The sequence below is a fragment of the Artemia franciscana genome, chromosome 11 (genome assembly GCF_032884065.1).
Source record: "Artemia franciscana chromosome 11, ASM3288406v1, whole genome shotgun sequence".
NCBI classification, from domain to species: Eukaryota; Metazoa; Arthropoda; class Branchiopoda; order Anostraca; family Artemiidae; genus Artemia; species Artemia franciscana.
Genome location: NC_088873.1, coordinates 35,808,311 through 35,829,889, shown reverse-complemented (window position 1 = coordinate 35,829,889; position 21,579 = coordinate 35,808,311). Strand labels below are relative to the sequence as shown.

Below are 21,579 nucleotides of genomic sequence, written 5' to 3'. Positions count from 1 at the left end.
TATATATATATATATATATATATATATATATATATATATATATATATATATATTTATATATATATATATATATATATATATATATATATATATATATATATATATATATATATATAGAAGTTTTCGTGTCTCAGATGCTCCATTTTCGACTCATATTGGATCCGGGGACATAAGGGGCTGGAGAAGGGAAACAGAAATCTTGGAAAACGCTTAGAGTGGAGAGATCGGGATGAAACTTGATGGGAAGAATAAGCACAAGTTATAGATACGTGATTGACATAATTGGAACGGATCCATTCTCTTTGGAGGAGCTGGGGGGTGTTAATTTGGAAAAATTAGAAAAATTGAGGTATTTTTAACTTAAGAATGGGTGACCGGATCTTAATGAAATTTGATATTTAGAAGGAATTCATGTCTCAGAGCTCTTATTTCAAATCCCGACAAGATCTGTTGACATTGGGGGGAGTTGGAGGGGGAAATCTTGGAAAACGCTTGGAGTGGAGGAATTGGGATGAAGCTTGGTGGATAGAATAAGAAAATGTCCTTGATACGTGATTGACATAATCGTAATGGATTCGCTCTCTTTGGGGGAGTTGGGGGAGAGGTTCAGTGATTTGGCGAGTTTGGTGCTTCTGGACGTTCTAGGACGATGAAAATTGGTAGGCGTGTCAGGTAGCTGAACATATTGACTGGATAAAGTCGTTTTCCCAGATTCGACCTTCTGGGGAGCTAAAGGGAGAGGAAAATTTAGAAAAAATGAGGTTTTTATAACTTACGAGTGGGTGATTGGACCTTAATGAATTTTGATATTTAGAAGGACATCATGACTCAGAGCTCTTATTTTAAATCCTGACCGGCATTAAGCCTCTGATTTTCTTTTTAAATCAATCTATTGATTCTTAGAATTTTCATAGAGCTCATACCATATGAGCTCTTGGCTCTTAGCTTTTCTTGCCTCGTCACAAGTGCCGTATGAGCTCTTAGCTCTTGTTTTCTGGGCGAATCCTTGTTGACTCGGAATTTGCCTGAAATAACAAATGAAGTGATTTAGTTTTCTAAATAGCTTACACTTAGTTTCTTCCCTCCTTTCCCAAAATAAACAGCGACATCTCGAATTAGATGTACTCATATCTTCCGTACAAAAATACTAATCATAGCTTCCTTCATTCCTCTTGCATATCAAAGGTTTACTGTAAAACTAATTCTTGATATTATGCCTGACAACTTGTCAGTTTGATCAAAAAAACGTCCTTATCGTTAACCACCTGCCTTTATTAAACCAGCCTTTTCGCAATCTCGGGTAAGTAAAGGTCTCGTTAGGAAAATTCAATTTTAGGTTGGATTTTTGACAGGTAATTGCGTGATAATCCATCAGAAAGCCTTATTGCTATTTTTATTCGAATTAGAAGGGATGATTTTGACAGTTTTTCAAGACATGTATTCTTTAGTGATAAAATAAACTTATTTCATTCCCAATAGAACCATGTATTGAAATGGAGCGAAGGGTTTTAGCCATTATTTTCATATACTGAATCCTATAAGCTTCAATTTAATTGTACCCATCTTCTTTTTTTGGGGTGAGTGTGGCCAAAGGTAGGGGGTATCTCCATCTTTTAATGTACTTAGAAATTAAAATCTTACCTAGAGGTATAATCGAACAATCTGATTTTAAAAGTTCCTAGTGTCACGATTCATTTTGAATTATGTACAGATTCATTTTGAATTATGTACTGTTACCTAGAATCAAAACAAATCTCTGTGCAGGACACATAACAGGCGCCTGCGCGCAATAGACCAAATAAACAATAGTCCCTGCGTCTTGGAGAACTCCAAACCTGTTTTTGCTGGATTACAGAGGGTCCTGTAACCAAAACACGTGTCGCTGACACAAAAAACCACGTTCTCCTTGCTTAAATTTACGCAAATAAACATTAGACGTCATCAACAAGGTCTTTAGAATTAACCCAAGTAAACAATAACACCTGCGTCTTCATGGGGGCTGAGATCAATTTTTTTTTTACATGTGGGGGTTCCCAATTGGACTAGCGGCTTAGGAAATGCCTCGAGAGGAAACTACACGAAGAAAAATAATCTTGAAAAATGTCTTGAATAAAAAACGTCTTGAGGGGGTACTAAGATGATTTTTTTTTTTGCGTCTGGGGGTTTCTCACTTCACTAGTGGCTTTAAGAGTACCTTTCAAGCTTTTACGACCTGACCTGAAGGTTTTTAAATATTTAATGTGCATACATAATAATTACAACTTTTAAACTATTACGAAACAGCCATATATTAGCAAAATGTAAAAAATAACACCTGTGTGTTCTACTAAGCATTTTGAAAATATCCAGTAGCTTACAAAAGTGCTGGTATAGGGTTTCAAAGGGATATGGGCGCACTCTGACAAATTGACGCGCCACTACTATGCTGGTTGTCAAAAGGGAATATCAACAATATCTCAAGAACAGCTGGAGGTATTTAATAGAAACTTTCAGAGCATGCTGGATGATAGACGAATTTGAAAGATGTGGATTTGAAATTTTCGGGCTTATTTGAAAAATGTTTCCGATTGTGCTAAGACAGACAAAATTTAATAAAAAATGTGGGAAAAGGTATCGATAGCCGTCGTTGTTATGAAAAAGACATAACATAAACTTATCTGACCAAGTACAAAATCATCTGTTCAATGGGATATCCGAAATAGAAAACAGAATAATTTTAATCTGTGAGTGTTAAGCTTTCTAGTGATGGACTGTTAAATTTACCTGAATATTTAATCGAATGTTTTAATATAAGTTATTTCACAAAGGTTATAAACGTTTATTTAGATAAGGACCGGATGAATTCGACCCAGAATTAAGATAAACATAAGAATGCCCTTAATGTTGTCTTATGCTAGAAGAGTAAAATGTTTTCACTCCAATTCTGCTAGGAATTTTCCACAAAATAATACCCTGACCCTAACCGGCACTAAATTGTTAGAAAATCAAACATTATAGCATTAAAAAGACTTTAATTCGGAAAACTAGAGTTAAAGTATCAAAAAGAGTTAAAGTATCAAAACTGAACAAAGGCTAACATAAAAAGCTTTTGCTATTAACTAGTGCCTCTAGATTCTTAGAGAATCAAAACTCGTTGTAATATAAAATTTAGTTGGGGGTAACAAAAACTTAAAGAGTTAAAGCTAAAAAATTACTAGTATTCCTTACTATTTATTGGTTATTGGTTACTTTTTATTGGTTATTGGTTAATATAGTGGTTAAATATATTGGTTAAAATATTGGTTAATATATTTTTATATATATTATATTAACATATTAACATATATTGGTTTATCACATAATAAACATATATTGGTTTATAACATATAACACATATTAACATATATTGGTATTCAATATATTAACATATATTGGTTAATATATTGGTTACAATTATTGGTTATTGGTTAATATATTGGTTACTAATATTGCAAAGCTTACGTCATGGAAAATCTGGAAATTCCAATTGGAAATTGGATCAAAAATGAAATCATCAAAAATTAAAAGAATTGAATTGGAGAAAAACTAAATCTTAAAGAGTTAACGTTCCAAAATAAAATCATTACTGACATTAAATGGCTTTTGCTATTAAAAAAGAAATCTAAATAACTAGAAAATCAAAACTTGTCGCATAAAAATATTTTAAGTGGGAAAGTTTTAGAAATTGAAGGTCCAAAAAATAAGGATTCCTCACATTTAAAGTATTTTTGCTACCGAAATTCAAATTGAAGCTTGAAAAAGAGAAAATACGGAAGAAGGGGTATAAATAAATTTGTAGTCAAGCTGGTTGACAGGACTGAAAAAAGTAAGAAAGTCAGAACTTAACACTTTTGGAAATAAGCTTTGAAAAAATCTTTTACGACCATTTCGGCTTATGCTAGAAACACAAGTTAAAAAGTGGGAAGGGTATGACCTACGTACAAGGTGATTATGTGGTAAAACTCGCAAAATAAAATCTTTTTGAAAAAGCTGAAACATGAAATGAAATATTAAAGGGGACTGTTGGAGAAGAAAACAAATTAATTTTGATTCGGGGGTGTGGAGCTCTTTAAAAGGTGGGCCGTTACCTCAAAAGTAAAAGCAATAAAGAACACTGAAAGCAAATCCAATATTAAAAAAAAACAACCTTTTCGATGCAAAGGAGTCGAAAAAAAGTCCCCTCGGAGACAATTTAACCCTTTAATATATAAATATTAGGGTGTCTGTTAAAGGACCGGAAATGCAATGTGAGAAGCAATTTACCATTTAGATTTAAAACGTCACGAATAAATATCAATTGATACTGATTACAGTTTAGGTTTTCTCAAGATTCCTTCAGATAACCTAGGATTTTGTATTTATTTATTAGATAAATCAAGCAGCCACAATATAAGTTTTTGGGGATGGGAAAATAGCTAGCTATTTCTCACCCTACTTGTGACGTATGGTAGTGTTTCTAAAACCCACAAAATATCTTATTTTTCAATGTGTTTTCGCGCACACCTAAAGCTTATTTTGTCTTCAACGTTTTTGGGCCCCATTTGGAAAAAAAAAATTCTCTCAGAAAGAATAAAATTTCCTCTTAGACAAAATAAAAACAGATAATTAGAATAAAATAAATGTAGGGAATATATATCCCATACTAGCTACCGCTTATCTAGTAAATGTTTCGCCCCTGTTGGACAGAAACAGACATACCATAGGATCTTCAAGTATCCAACTTCGTCCAAATGCTGCAATTCCCATGATGAGTTTCTTCCTTTCAGCTTTATTGGCTATCCAGTGATTAACGGTCCAGTTTGCATTTTTATAAAGGTCTACTTCGGAAATATCAGTTTCTTGTGGATAAAGTGGAGCGTTGAGGCCCGTAAACTTTTCCCAGTCTCCGTGATATGAGTGAGTCAAAAGAATTATATAATGCACTAAGCTAGATATTTCTGGTATATTATAAGAAAGAAGAATCTGCTCTTTTGCATTCCCAGTTGCAACTGATAAAAGAAGACCATGCTTATCAAAAGACTCACGAAGTTCCCTCAACAGAAACCCAAAAAAAACTGTGTCAGTCCTTGACCCTCCTCGCATTCCAGGATATAACCAATGAATATCTACTCCATCGAAGCCATATTTTTGAAGAAATTCTACAACACTTTCAACAAAAACTGCGCGTGACGTCGTTTCAGACACCATCTAAAAATAAAAAAGAAATATATATATATATATATATATATATATACTAGCTGTTGGGGTGGCGCTTCGCGCCACCCCAACACCTAGTTGGTGGGGGCGCTTCACGCCCCCCCCAAGCCCCCCCGCGCGCGTAAGTCGTTACGCGCCATAATAGTTACGCGCCATTGTAGTTGTGTCCCTATGTCCCACCTGTGAATATAGATATATATATATATATATGGTTTTAACTACGTAAAACTTGCGAATATACAACATTCTTTGCTGTCCCATTGTCTTTGCATATAAATAGATTGTCAGGTTATCCCCCTGTTTCCCCCGGTGTCCCCGTTGTAGTTGTGTCCCTGTGTCCCGGTCTTCATTTATATTCCCTGTGTCCCGGGTCCCGGTCATCATTTGTATCCCGGTGTCCCGGTCTGTATATACATTCGTTTTTTAGTTTGTTTTTCTCCTTTATTTTTTTCCTTTTTTTTTCTTTTTTAGCTTATTTAGATTTTTAGATTTTTTAGTTTTTTTTATTAGTTTTTAGTTTTTATTTCTTTTTAGTTTTTTTGTCCCGGTCGTCATTTATATCCCCCTGTTTCCCCCGGTGTCCCCGTTGTAGTTGTGTCCCTGTGTCCCGGTCGTTATTTATATTCCCTGTGTCCCGGTCGTCATTTGTATCCCGGTGTACCGGTCTGTATATACATTCGTTTTTTAGTTTTGTTTTTCTCCTTTATTTTTTTCCTTTTTTTTTCTTTTTTAGTTTATTTAGATTTTTAGATTTTTTAGTTTTTTTATTAGTTTTTAGTTTTTTTTTCTTTTTAGTTTTTTTGTAGTTTTTACCTTCTTTTTAGTTTTGTTAATTTTTTTTTTTACTTGTGTCCTGGTCGTCATTTATACTCCCTGTGTCCCGGTGCTTTGTTGATTGCTAATCGAACATTCCTTTTGTCCTGGTCGCTTTCTCTTTGAGTGTCGTCATTTATTTTTTTCTTTTTTAGTTCTTTTAGTTTTTACCTTTTTTAGTTTTTTTTTAGTTTTTAGTTTTTTTAGTTTTTTACCTTTTTTTAGTTTTTTTAGTTTTTTAGCTTTTTTATTTTTTTTATTAGTTTTTAGTTTTTTTGTAGTTTTTGCCTTTTTTTTTAGTTTTTTGTCCTGGTCGCTTTCTCTTTGAGTGTCGTCATTTATTAGTTTTTTCCTTTTTTTTTTAGTTTTTTATTGGTTTTTACCTTTATTTTAGCTTATTTTTCAGTTTTTTCCTTTTTTTTAGTTTTTTTTTATTTTTTATTTTTTTTAGTTTTTTACCTTTTTTTAGTTTTTTTAGTTTTTTTAGTTTTTTAGCTTTTTTACTTTTTTTATTAGTTTTTAGTTTTTTTTTGTAGTTTTTGCCTTTTTTTAGTTTTTTCAGTTTTTTTTTTAGTTTTTTATTGGTTTTTACCTTTATAGTTTTTTTAGTTTTTTAGCTTTTTTATTTTTTTTATTAGTTTTTAGTTTTTTTTGTAGTTTTTGCCTTTTTTTAGTTTTTTCAGTTTTGACGTCACCTAATCCAGTTTTTTCAGGTGACGTCACCTGACACATCCATCCACACATCCATCCACACATCCACAGACAGACAACTTATTTTTATATATATAGATATATATATATATATATATATATATATATATATATATATATATATATATATATATATATATATAGCCCAAAATAGGTTTAGCTTTGATAAGTAGGTTAAAAACTGATTAAGAAGACATTGATATGTAAGTGGATCATACAAACGGATTTAGTCGAAATTTTGTATGATGTAAAAAAAAAAAATACCTTTACTTAACCCAACATTTCTTATTACTATTGAGCACTGGTGGGTCTGCACCCTTCAACTGCTTTCGATTTAATGTTCGTTTTAAATATAGAAGGAGTTTGTTTTAGGAAAAGGGGTGGGGTGAAAGTTATCTTCAATATTCCTTCATTTGCGGACACATTTTTGAAATAATTCTGTAAAATGGGTGCGAGAAATTATTTCTAGCCAAACCTCACCGCTTCACAAGGCCAGCAGACTTCTTAACAATGAAACCATAGACATGTTGTTCAAAGCAGTCCCTTTTCTTCTGTTTGGAGACATTTTTGTCTCATCAAAAGCGACCTGAGGACTCTAGAAAGGAGCTGTAAAAGCTGTTTTCAATCCTTCGGGCAATGGCCATCTAGAGATTTGTGCTGTGATACGGGTTAGAATAACATCTAGCAGATATCTTGCGGATTCAAGTGGGAAGTCTTGCGCATTCAGCCTCCACTCAGAGCTAAAATTCTGAAAATACCGAAATTAGGAGGCCGTTATCTCGACCTATCTTTAAGTCCCGAAATTAGCAAACTATTTCCCTGATCTTTGATCCCAAGCAGCACAAACACAATTACCGAAAACTAAACTTTAAGGAAAACACTAAATTTTATCTAGATTATGAATAAAACATTGAGCAAAAGTAAGGATGAAGACTGAAATTTTTCTTGAGATAGTTACGTGTTCAATATTCTCTTATTCTGGGGATTACTTATTTTGAACAATTTTGCAGTATCCTTAAGCAAAGGTGGTGAAGTCGGGGGGAGCACCCCCCCCCCATATGTAGTGATAGATTTGTTTTTAGGACCGCTTGCTCTGGTTTGGGTTAAGACGAAAGTTTTTTTTTTGTAATTGTTTTTAATAGTTGAGTTTTTAATAAGTTTCTAATTATTAAGACTGTTTGGTTTTGCAAACAAGTTTGAAACAAGGTTTCAGTTACTTAGTGCGGTCTCTGTTAGATTTTACTAGATATGCATACCGCCAAAAGTGATTAATTAAATTTAGGTTTATCAGGGGAATCTGTCCCCATTTCCACAAAAGCCAACTGGGAGGCGAAAATCTTCATTTCGTAATAACAAGAAGGAGAAATTCAAAATCCTAACTTCTTTAGGCTATCGAAATGATATTCAGGATTGTGATGTCACAATGGGGTTGAATAGTAAAATTTCACTTCTTTTCACCGTCAAAAATTGGTTTCCGAGTCTTGCTACTTGTTTCGAGGCACTGAGGCGAATAAATTGATATCATTACTTTTTTTGGTTGTCTGTTTTGGTTTTTTGGGTTTTTTTTTGCAAATCAGGGTGGTTTTACAACATAGTTGTTTTTTAAGGATTTGTATAATAGAAAGAAAACGTATGAGAAGTGCAAAAATAAAAAATTTAAGTTTTGGATTTTGGTGGATTATAAGACATATAACCTCCTGACATATAAAGGCAAAACTCGTTAGAACTTTAATAAAGGTTGGTATAAGTATATACTTAAAACTAAGTAATCATTTACGAAGAATAGATATTCAAAAAAAATTTATAAAAGAAGTCAAGTAATTATGTGTTTTTTTTTCTTTTATCTAGCTGATGTAAATTTCTGAATTCTTCGAAGATCTACAAGATTTCTGATAAATTTCTGAATTCTCAGTTTGAATCAGAGGAATGGCATCAATTTTTTTCAGACATTTACTAATAAAATGTTGATAAAAAGTGGAGATTCACACAACTTGAGTTAACCACTGAAATGGAATGCAACTACAATAATACTTCAGGATTTTTCACCTTTTCAATACCAGCCAGTCAGAAATATAGTTATATTTTTGTATAGGGGTTGCATATATTTGTACATAAAATTGTATAAACTACTATATATACCGCTGAGGATTTTACACTTATTTTGATACATGCCATCGAATCTTATTTCCACAATTAGTTGTTTATTAACTAAAATTATTATAGGACAATTCTCTTACTTAATGCTAAATCTGAGTCAAATCCCAAATTTTTATTTTTGTGTTCAACAGACACATCGAGATTTACACTTTGAATTGAATATATGAAAATCCCAAGATTAAAAAAAAATAATTAGAAATCTACCACAGCTTGAAACCCTGAGAATTTAAATCATCAATCTATACCTATCAAATACAAAAATAACAAACACATAATCATTTGTTTTTTAAGGAGTATTTTGACTCATATACTTAGTTTGAAGCATATACCTACATGCATCTTTATTAGTGTTAATATTTTTCTGACGATTTTGGTCTTTATTCGAGTTCTTTAGGATGAATATAAGAGAGAATACTAACGAAGAGCTCTAAACTGACAGAACTCTAGACTAACAGGAGTAGCCATTATAAACATTCGCCAAAATATTGAGGTAGACATCGACCGTGTAATAAATAGATATGGTGGTTGTGGAAATACAGAAAAAGACTTTTGTTATAAAATTGTGAATTCTGTAACTTAAGCAAAATATATAGAACTTTAAACAGTGGAAAGATACGCTACGGTGTTATGAAAAGTTAAATTCTGAAAAGTAAATTTTTGAGAATTCATCATAGTTGTTACTGTTTATTAAAACACTACTTTTTTTAAAGGAAACAGTGATTATTTAATGCTTTATTGCCTATACTTAAAACCATCGTTTTAAATATATTCTATGCATTTCTAGTTCTTCGTTCTGTTGATCTTGTTCCACCATTAAAAGAACTAGTATTTAACATTTAATATATCTTTTACGAATATACAATCTATATCTTCATCCTCATTTCCTACTCTTCATTACTATCAAAGTTAATAAACGATGCCATAAAGGTAAACGACATGCTAAATGGTTTGACCTATACAAACTGTCACAAAGAGTGCATGACCCCAAAAGATGGTTCAAGACCAGTCTTTTTTTTTACCATAAAAAGGTTAACTCACTCGCTAGAGTGGTCAGAAGTGCAAATAGAAAAAATTATGCAGAAAATATCATTTTTTTTTTTATAGATGGTGAAAAGCTTTTTATCTTTATTTTATGGCGGCGCGGTTCTTCCATCTCACTTTTTTTGTATCAATATTTTTGTACCGTTTTAATTTCGACAGATTTATTAGAACTTTAACCCTTACCAGATTTTAAATTAAATTTACGACCATTTCCACTACCTACCTACGACAAATAATTGTCGAATTTCCATTTAAATTGCAGGTATTTCTTTGTTCGAAAGTTTATCGAAGTAACCTATTATGCGCTCCCCCCCCCCTAAAAGAAAATCCTGGATCCGCCCTTGTCCTTCAATGATGTATCTGAGACTGGTTATTATTTTATCATATATATTTGAACTGAAAGTATCCTGATTTCTTATCTGTTGATTGTAGAAACTTTACTCTTCTGTAGGATTAGCGAGAAAACCACCTACAAAATACACAACTTTTTTTTATTTTTTTTTTTAAACATATAAATAAAATAGGAGAAGCTTTTTGTGACTATTTCTAGATTTGTTTTCTTGTCTCCATTTTTTACCAAAAACCCTGTTTCTTAGAGTTTTAATTACAATTGAGCCGTATTACTCCTTACTCACGGTTCGTTACCATGAGCGGTTATATTTTAAAATTTTCGTTCTCAATGGTTAATTTGCTCAGTCCACTCCAAAAGAATCTGCCTCGTAGTTTTAAAATTCTTTAGGGCTTAAGATGAATAATAAAGCTGCTAAGTTTTGTTTAGGTTGGGAGGGTACTGACAATAGAATACCAGTCACTCATTTTATGACTAAAAAGTTCAGATTATCAGTTATAGTTGTACATGCCCCTGTAGAATCAACTGATGGAGATACTAGTGACTCAGATGAATTTTATATAGAGTTATATAAGCAAATAGACAGAGTCCCTGGAAGAAAAATGGTGTTTTTGCTTGGAGATTTTAACGCCCAGTCAGTAGAATTAGGGATCTATGATATCCTAGAAAAGGTAAATTTGGTGTACGAAAAAAAAAAACAGTAATGGCTACAGACTTCTACAATTTTGTAGGTATAATAATCTACTTATAAACAATACGCTGGTTGATCATAAAATGGCCATTAAGTTAACATAGTATTCACGTGATAGTAAGACATTAAACCTTATTGTGTTGCGAGAGCAACACTTTGGTTTTGTCCCAGTTTTTTTTTCCTATGCCGCCGATGTCGGCTTATTACTGGAATCTGGTAAGGTTCTAACCTGTGCGGTTTTTGCGGAAACTGTAGACCTCAGGCCGGATTGATGAATATGGCATTACATTTTGGAAATCTCCGCAGAACTCTTGCCTGGGGCCAAAAAGGATGGTTTTTGCTTGTCCACAAGCCATAGCCTATGGTGTGCGAAGTGAAATGGAGTTATGTAGCCTGTGTGAGAGAGGAGTATCTGAAATTGTGCAGCCAAGCTTTCGTTTCATCAAACCATGTTTCTGCTTTCGAGTGGAAAGCTCCGTTCTAGCAGGCAAGCAGGCGGGCACCACTTTCAAATCGAAGATGGACTAAAATCTATAAGTGTTAAATATACGCGGCAGTTACCCGGCCCCACAGCCAATATATCTTCTTTGAGTGATAAATAGAAAAATTTACAGAAGCAAAAAAGCGGCATTTTCCACGGGTCCGAAAGTGCAGCCGTGATTTCGGCTGGGTTTATCATTTGTTTATTTTCGGACTTGGGATTGAGGTAGAGAAATGTTATCAGATGTACCTCTTGAACTTTAAAAATTTCTGTCATTGCTAAAGAAATTGGAGCTTATCCTCTGCTCCTTTCTAAGTGGTGACGTTAGAAAGTTAACCTACGGCAAAAAAAAAAAAATCAACTTTTGAACAAAGACAGATAGAACAAGGACGGCATTCGATAGCTCTTGATGTCATCCATTTTTTGGTACAAAAATTCCTTCATGAGATATAGTAGCTCGAAAGTTTCAAGGGGTTGAAAACTTCAGTAGTAGGGTACACACTGAAACCAAAAACAGGCCGTTACCAATTGTGAGACATGTAGAGGACTTGTAAGGAAAGGTCGGCTGTTAGCTCATAATCATCTTCGGCAGTGAGGGGTTTGCAAATTTTGCTATTTGGTGTACCTATTATTTGTTTCCAGTGTATTTGATGGTAAGACCGAGTTGGTTCCAGTGGTAAGACATGTAAGGGGACTTGTAAGTAATAATCGTCTGTTAGGCTACAATCATCTTTAGTGAAGAGGGGTTTGTAACTTTTGCTAGTTGGTGTAGCCTACCCAAACTCACTGTAACCTAGAATTAAGTGTTTACGCAACGGGTACAAACGATAACGTAAAATAACGAGGCAGTTTCTTAATAATTAATAGAGTGTCATCTATGGTATTTTGATCCTAAAAAGTTACAGATAGCTTTGTAATACCAACTAGATCATATAAGATACTGTTTCAAGTTTTCATCCGTCACGATGTCTACGATTGATAAGGACAACGTTCAACTGGCTGCAAAGTCAATTTATTCCCTTCTTTCTGTATTATCGGTAGCTCGTGATGAGCTGATAAAAAAATATGTCATAGTAGGTTTTTCATAATAAATGGTGTCATTGATGGTATTTTGATCCTGAAAACTTACAGATAGCTTTATAATACCAACTGGATTATATAACATATTGTTCTAAGCTTTCATCCGTCACGATGTCTAAGATAGAAAAGAATAAAGTTCAACTGGCCGCAAAGTCAATTTTGTTCCTTCTTTCGATATTCTTTTGTTATTGTTATAATTTCAATGCTGAGGAATAGCCTTTGCTCATGTGATTACTGATCGCTTTCTTCTTTGAACATAACGTTTTAAAAGCTTCGATAGGCTGACAACTTCAGGGTTTAACCGATAGCAAAGAAACAAAACTAAAGTGTTGCTCTCGCAAAACTTTATTCGGCGAACCCGGACAAAGGTTGCTGCAACACTTCGCGTTGCTCAGGCAACGTAGGTCTAGTTAATTATGTTATTGTAAACCGAAGACTGGCAGGATCAGTATATTATACTAGGGTATATAGGAGTGCTGTTATTGATTTTAAAAGTAAAGATCACCATCTATTAGTGTCTAGGGTTAGTTTAAAGGTGAAATTCCGAAAGGTAATTACCTCCTGCAAGGTTATGATGTTGATAAACTCCACGATGAAAATTTGCGAGAAACTTTAAAGGAATAGTTGAATACTTAACTGCAGAGTTTAATATTTGACAATGTGGAAGATGGATGGAATAATTTTAAGAAAACAATTTGCAAAATTGCTGATGGTGTCTTAGGGATGAAAGTTAGGAGTGCTAGTAGGAATATTAGCGAAGAAGCTTAACGTTTAATAGTCAGGAGAAGGGGCCTGTACAAGAATTATCTGAGTGATACATAATATGAAAACAAAAGGAATACAAAGAAGATGGAGAAATCTTTAACATGTGAACTAAGGAGGTGTGAAGTAAAAGCTATGGATAAAATTACTGAGGATATGGAAGATGCATCTAGACGGCATAATAGTAAAATAAAACATTTCGTGGTAACGAACTGTAGTAAGGAGCGAACCGGCTCAATAGTAACCGAAACTCTAAAAATGGAATTTTGACACCAATAGTTACTCACCACTTACTCACCATAAGTTAAGAGCCTGAGGAAATTTGCCTTATTTAAAAAAATGGGGAAACACCCCATAAAAATCATAGAATCTTAACGAAAGTGACACCATCGCATTCAGCGTATCAGATAACTCAAGTGTAGAACTTTCAAACTCCTATCTACAAAAATGTGGATATTTGCATTTTTTGCTAGAAGACCGATCACGGGTGCGTGTTTATTTTTATTTTTTTTTCCCAGGGGTGATCGTATCGACCCAGTGGTCCTATAATGTTGCAAAAGGGCTCATTCTAACGGGGATTAAAAGTTCTAGTGCCTTTTTTAAGTGACCAAAAAATGGGAGGGCACCTAGGCCCCCTCTCACGCTCATTTTTTCCCAAAGTCACCGGATCAAAATTCTGAGATAGCCATTTTATTCACCATAGTCGATAAAGCTAATAACTTTGTCTTTGGGGACGACAAACTCCCCCAGAGTCCCGTGGGAGTGGCTGCAAGTTACAAACTTTGACCAGTGTTTACATATAGTAATGGTTATTGGGAAGCGTACAGAAGTTTTAGGGGGATTTTTTGGTTTGGGGGGGGAGAAGTTTAGAGGGGGGTTACGTGGGAGGATCTTTCCATGGAGGAATTTGTCATTGGGGAAGATAATTTCAATGAAAGGGGCACAGGAATTTCTATCATTATTTAAAAGAACAATCAAAAATTAAATATAAAAATTTTTCAACTGAAAGTAAGGAGCAGCATTAAAACTTAAAACGAAATGAAATTATTAAGCATATGAAGGGTTCACCTCCTCGTAATACCTCGCTCTTTACACCAAAGTATTTTTTAGTAGCTTCAACTATTTATTCTACTGCCTTTGTGCTTCAATGGTCATTCTTAAGCAATTGCGACAACATTTAAGCTTTAGTGTAAAGAGCGAGGTATTGACGAAGGGGTGAACACCCTCATATACGTAATAAAAACATACGAATATAGAAGTTCGTTACGTAAGTTAATTCGTAGGTTACGTATATTTTTTACTAATGAAAACATTCGTAAAAATTAAAAGTTTTAGTTGCCTTTTTAAGTAATCAAAAATTGGAGGACAACTAGGCCTCCTCCCCCGTTCCTCTTTTCTCAAAATCTTCCAATTAAACTATGAAAAAGCCATTTAGCTTAAAAAAAGTAATATGCAAATTTCGTTTTAATTATTTGTATGCGGAGAGCCAAAATCAAAACATGCATTAATTCAAAAACGTTCAGAAATTAAATAGAAAAAAACAAGTTTTTTAACTGAAAGTATGGAGCGATATTAAAACTTAAAACGAACAGAAATTACTTCGTATATGAAAGGGGCTTTTCTTCCTCAACGCACTGCTCTTTACGCTAAAGTTTTTTATTGTTTTAAAAAGTAGAGTTAAGAGAATGAGTCAAACTTTAGCGTAAAGAGCAGTGCGTTGAGGAGGAAATGCCCTTTTCATATGCGGAGTAATTTCCGTTCGTTTTAAGTTTTAATATCGATCCTTACTTTCAGTTAAAAAACTCGTTTGTTTTTTATTTAATATTGTACTGGCACTGAGAAAGTAGTAGTGAGTCCAAACTTCTCCCAGTCAAACATAGGAACAGGCTACAATCAGTGATAAGGAAAGAGTTAAAGAGATATGGATAGAACATTTTAAGTTTGTGCTAAACCGAGATAGAGTTGCAGGAAACGAAACAGAGGAAAATGAAAGAGTTTGTCATACCTTAGACGTGAAGGAAGATTTGTTTTGTGATCAAGAACTAATAACAGTATTGAAAGAATTACAAAATAATAAGGTTCCAGGTGCTGATACTGTGGTAAATAAGTTTCTTAAATATGGTGGCTCTGAGGTTAGAAAGGAGCTACTGAAGATTATGAATATGATCTTTGAAAAGGGGGAAATACACCACAATTTTAGAAAAACTCTAATTAAACCACCGTATAAGAAAGGTGATCAGAGTGAATGTAGTAATTATTGAGGCATTAGTCTGATTTCTGTATGGAGCAAGTTACTTAGTAATGTAATACTTTTTATACTGAGTAGACAAATTTATAAGAGAAGAACAGTGCTGTTTTAGAAAAGGTAGAGGATATACCGAACAAATTTTTACTCTGAAGTTAATAATTAAGAAGTACCTGAGTAATCAAACACCTTTGGTCCTCAGTTGTATAGATAATGAGCAAGCGTTCAATTTTCTTAATAGATAATCTTTAGTGAAGATCTTTTCGTTGTATGGTATACCATGCCGATACATTTGAATGATTAGTGCTATGTACGAGAATAACATTGTGGCAGGTAAGGTAGGAAATTAGGTTAGCAGCTACTACTACTGCGCTGGATTCGGGATCCCTTGTCTGAGAGGACGTGGGTTCAAATTCCAGTGTACCCAATTCTTCAGTTTGGGACGGGGGTCAGTGGCGTGACTCTGTAAGCTTAGCCAGAGTCGACCCAGCTCTAAATGGGTACCTGGAGAAATCTGGGGAAGGTAAACAGAAAGGGTGTGCGAAAGTACAGGATGGCTGGCCCCCAACCCCCCATTGCACCTCCTGGCTGAAGGGCCAAGAAACGGAGATCAGCACCGCCAGTACGGACTGTAAAGTCTAATGCCGTATCCTTTACCTTTTTCTACCTTTTACTACTAAAACTAACAACTCACAGTAGCAACAAGCCGCACAAGGGGAACACAGCTACGTATGCTCCTCCTCCATCCCAATCTATTCAAAGCATCCCTCCTTACACCTTCCCAGGAAGCTTCCGTTTCCTTTACTACTAACTAACACTACTAACAACTCACCGCTGTACCAAGCCGCCTGAGCCCAACACAGCTGCGCAAGCTCTTCCTCCATCCTAATCTGTTCAATCCCTTCCTTTTTACAACCTCCGAGGAAGTTTCCATTGAGTTTGCATCAATTCTCTGTGACTTCTTACCGCCCAAGACGAGGACGACCTGCTTTCTGTTTAGCCCTAGACGGTTGGCCAAAAAGGATAATCTTCGGCAATCTGTCATCCCTTATCCCCACAACGTGCCCTACTTGTCTCAACGTTTCCTTCATTATAGCCCTAGAAATTGGGATTGAGCCATATTTTTTCTACATCCTACTTTTTGAAATACGGTCAGTCATCCGGGTACTCAGAACAATCCGTAGGCAATTTCCTTTAAATCTTTCTATATGACGTCCTCCCACACCAGACGAGGATGAACTACTTTTCGTTTAGCCCTAGACGGCTGGCCGAAAAGGACAATCTTGAACAATCGGTCATCCTTTACCCGTAGAACGTGCCCTACAAATCTTAACCTTTCTTTCATTATACCCTTAGAAAGTGGGATTGAACCACATCTTTCATGGAGCCTGATGTTTGAAATACAGTCAGTCAGCTGGGTACCCAGAACAATCCGTAGGCAATTTCTCTGGAAAACGTTTAGCAAATCTTCATCCTCTTTTCGGAGCACCCATAATTCAGAGCCATATTTGACCACTGTCATCACTATAGCTTCTAATATTCTAATCTTGGTCTGCAGACCTATCTTCCTATTTAGATAACTTCGAAGACCACACTGCTATTCCATGACGAAAGTAAAACAGTTCAAATTAGGGATGAAACCTTTTTATTAACAGTGAATAAATATAAAATTATTTAACCGGATATTTCGAACACATATACAGTGTTCATCATCAGCAGTAAAACTAAAACTAAAAGTTTTACTGCTGATGATGAACACTGTATATGTGTTCGAAATATCCAGTTAAATGATTTTATGTCTATTTACTGTCAATAAAAAGATTTCATCCCTATTTTGAACTGTTTTACTTTTATCTTCCTATTCTTCCAATCTTTTTTTAACTGTTTAAAAAACACTCCGTATTTTAGCGAATCTACTTTTAAGATCTTCACTGCTCCCACCGTCTTTACTAATAATTTTACCAATGTAAGTGAAGCTGCCCACGTGATCAATCATTTCGTTACCCAACGCTACTTTTTCATCTTCACTTATTCCTTTCCTTAGTGACTTAGTCTTCTTAACGTTAATTTTCAAACATTTTCCAGCACCCTTAACTCACACAACCTCTAACAGTTCATTCATTTTCCTCACACTTTAATCTAGGATACTAGTAACAGTATAATTTAAGTCCAGGAAAATTTTTCCTCCCCATATGATTCCGTTGTCTCCCATGTCCTTCCCTGTGCTGCTTATAACAAGTTCCATCAAGATTATCCATATAAAGGGGGATAGAACACAGCCCTGCTTAGCTCCTGATTTAATACAAAACCAGTTGCTAACCTCATTTTCTACCTTAACCGTAGCAGTGTTGCTCTCGTACACACCACTAATCACTTTAGTGTATTTGTCTGATATACCATACAAGGATAAGACCTTTGCTAAAGCTCTTCTGTCAACAGAATTGAACACTTGCTTATAATCCACAAAACTGGGGATCAAAATTGTTGGAAAGCTCAGTCACTTCTCAATTATCAACCTAAGAGTTAAGCAGGCTTGTGTCCCTTTATATGGATCGTTTGATGGAACTGTCTTAAGGAGCACAGGATAGGCAATGGGAGACAATGGAACAAATTAGGAGGAAAGAACATCCAAGACTGAAATTATACTGACGATTTAAGCATCCTAGACGAGATTTTGAGCAAAATGAATGAAGTGTTAGAGGTTTAGTGAGCTCAGGGAGCTAGAATAGGTTTAAAAATTAATGTTAAGAAGCCTAATAAAAATAATAATAATAATAGTAATGATTCATTTACTCACCACCTACAAAAGGTTATAGTGGAATAAGGAAACATAGAAGGAAAAGAACTAAATACAAAATAACAAAACAAATTATTATTGGAGAAAAACGTCGTCTGTTCAGTATCACTTTTATCACAGACTTCTCACGGATTCTCGACCATTCTTTGGCTGGATTCATAATTCCGAATTTTTCAAGGGGGATTTTGGTGCTGCTTAGCAATAAACAGCATAAACTTTGCGTATCTTAAATAGCAGTTATTAATTTTATCTATTTAACTTTCGGCTGAAACGCAAGTAGCTGAAACGCACTGCCGACGTAAATAGTTTGAGGTTGGCATGCTGAACAATAAATAGAAGCAAGTGATTTCCTGGAGTATCGTCTAAATTTGGAACAACAGTCTAGTAAGCACGTTTAATGGCGATGGTTGTGTGCTTCACAGTGGGTTTCCTGGCTTTGTGGAGCGATTCAGAAATAATTAACCCTAGGTATTTCAACTCTGACACAGCAGGGACTGAATGATTTACAAGTGGAACATTGCCACTCTTAGCCGTGTTGGAAGTTAGAAACTCACACTTTTCTATGTTAATAAAAAAGTCCAATTGACTGAAATTCTTTGCGAAGTTTATCCAGGTTATCTTGCACGTCTGCCTTTGATCTACTGAGAAGAAGATCATCATCGGCGTAAGCTAAATCATATAAGTCAGTATCGTGAAGTAGAAGAGATTAAGAGATCTGGTTAAGAATCTTAGAGATTGCATGTTTGAAAATGACAAGACTGAGAACACTGCCTTGCCTTACGCCTCTTTTGACTTTAATTGGTTCTGAAACTGTGCCTCTCGATTTGGCAGCTACTGTCGAATTTGCGTACCAGAATTTTATAGTTTTGACAATACTCACACTTACGCAGCTGTGCAATAGAGTATCAACAGATTGCATATGATTAGTACCATCAACCACTTTCGATAAATCAACGGTGAACATATAAAGACGTAACTTTCTACTCTCTTTATCCATTAGCACATTTACTAGTAATCTATGTGCACCTGGGCAACCAACACCTTTTTGGAATCCAAGCTTGTTATTTCGAAAAAGTCCGGTGTCTAGCTCGGAAAAAATAGCATATTCAAATATTTTACTAAAAATACACGATACATTTAAAAGTTCTGTAAGATATACAACTGTTTGTGCCTTTTCCTTTCTTCGTGATCGATGTTATGATTCCTTTTAGGAGACTGTCGGGAACAATGCCACTAGTGAGGCGCATCTGGAAAAGAAGCGGCAGATTAAATAGAAGCTATCAGGTAAGTTTCTAAAGTGCGTCGTTGAAAAGCCGTTAGCATCTATCCCATTCTTAGCTTTAGACAGAGCTTTTCTTGCCGCAGTTTTAACCTTTTTCAGTGATGTGGCAAAAACGCAATCCTATCCTGAAAAACGTTCAAGCCAGCTAGAAACCTCATCTTCATAATATTTGCTATGGAAAGATTTCCGATCCCGTAAATTAACGTGTAATAAGAACTCTGATCATCAATATTCAGAGAAGAAATAGGTGATCTTCCATCACTTCGGATTATATTTGGCCACACTGTCTTATTTCCGGTGAAATGTTTTCCAATAACACGGCATTTTTCAGCTCGGGCTTTATATTTCCGATTAGTGCTCCGTTTCAATTCAAAGACATTCCCGTTAGAGGTTTTCCATATAAAATACAAGTGCCCAGCCACATTTTTACGCGCTGTCTGAAGCGCAACAGACATGGACCATCTAGATTTCTCTGTAGCATTCTTGGCACTCATAGCAGGACTGCTTTTGATTCGGCCACTTTGATGGCATGAACAATCTTATGCTAATAGGCGTTAAGATCAATCATGGCAGATGCCTCTGGAAGACTGGAGCATAGTAAGTGGAATGGGACTTTAATGTAAGAAAGAATAGAAGAGACAGTAGCAATATACAAATCAGTATCGCATTTATTCCAATTCTTCTTCTGCACCCACATTCTTGTCTTTTGATTATTAATGTTCTGTTATGACTATAGATGAAAAAATAGTCGAAGATGATCGCTAATTGGATCATCTGTGTCTACTGTGAAAGAATGGATCTAAATGGTCGAAAGTGGTCAATATCGGATGTACGACCACTAGAATGGGTATATATAAAATCCAAAGACTTTGGCCAAATTTTACTGGAAGCGGGTAGGCAATTTTGAAAAATGTCACACTGGATAGTGTCTTTTGCTGGATCGCCGTTGAAGTCGCCAGCCGTAACCCCTTTTCTCCCACTATACTCAAGAGATTCCAGATGGCGCCGAAGTGCATCAGATACTTTAAAGAACTTTGTCAGCAAGATAGCATTATAATAATTAGTAGGCATATATACGTTTATAACTATGTACCCACAGCATATACAGACAACAGGTTACTGTTTTTATTTCAGAACTTTGCAGATAATTCTCTCCTTGTATATGTTCCTCCAGACGGACACCCTCCCGTTAACGTAGCAGGCAATATGAACAGGTCGTGCGAATTGGTCTATTTAAGAAATTTGCATTCAATTGAGAGAGCATATGTTCCTGAGTGAAGTACATCGTACAGTTGAAGGAGATAATTCAGAGCCATTTCTTTATTGTAGCACCCGTTAATATTCAGGCTTAGAGCTCTTATAGAACTATATATGAGTACCTCTTACTTCTCTAATTTTTTATTTATGTTTTGGACATTTTAGGCTAAAACAGATATGTGATTCATTGCAAGAGAACCACTTGGGTTTTGCATTACATGGCAAGTCCTTGCTATTGGTGTGAGGTCCAGAACAAATAGCACATCTGGGATAGTTTCTACAGCTTTCAATTAGGCGGTCGAAGTTTTGGCACCTAAAGCACCTTCATGGGACCTGCTTGTGCTTGACCACTAATAAAGAATCATATCCCACTTTAATTCCGCAAAAAATTACCAAGTTCAATGACTGCCTATTCTTGAAAGTCAAATTGACAGTTTTGGCTCAACCAAAGCACGAGGCTTCCTCTATGAGGTCCGGGTTGTGTACTGCCAGCAAAATTGCACCGATCTCGATAGAAAGACCTTCGCATAATGCCTTATTACTTTCCTTCTCTAAGTTTACATTTGATACTTTTGGGCCACCATCCGATAATTTTGTAGAGAGAGCGGTAGGGGCCTCCTAACAAAAACAATTATTTCAAAAAATGTCACTAATTTGACCTTGTAGCTTGTTATTTCTTAACTGCTTGACCTCTTGTAT

The 21,579-nt window shown here is 35.0% G+C and overlaps 1 protein-coding gene across 4 annotated transcripts in view; it reads right to left on the bottom strand.

The window, feature by feature from the left end:
* Positions 1-21,579, bottom strand: part of LOC136033144 (uncharacterized) — a 283,627-nt gene that overhangs the window by 47,737 nt on the left and 214,311 nt on the right. The gene's annotated exons all lie outside the window — the stretch shown is intronic.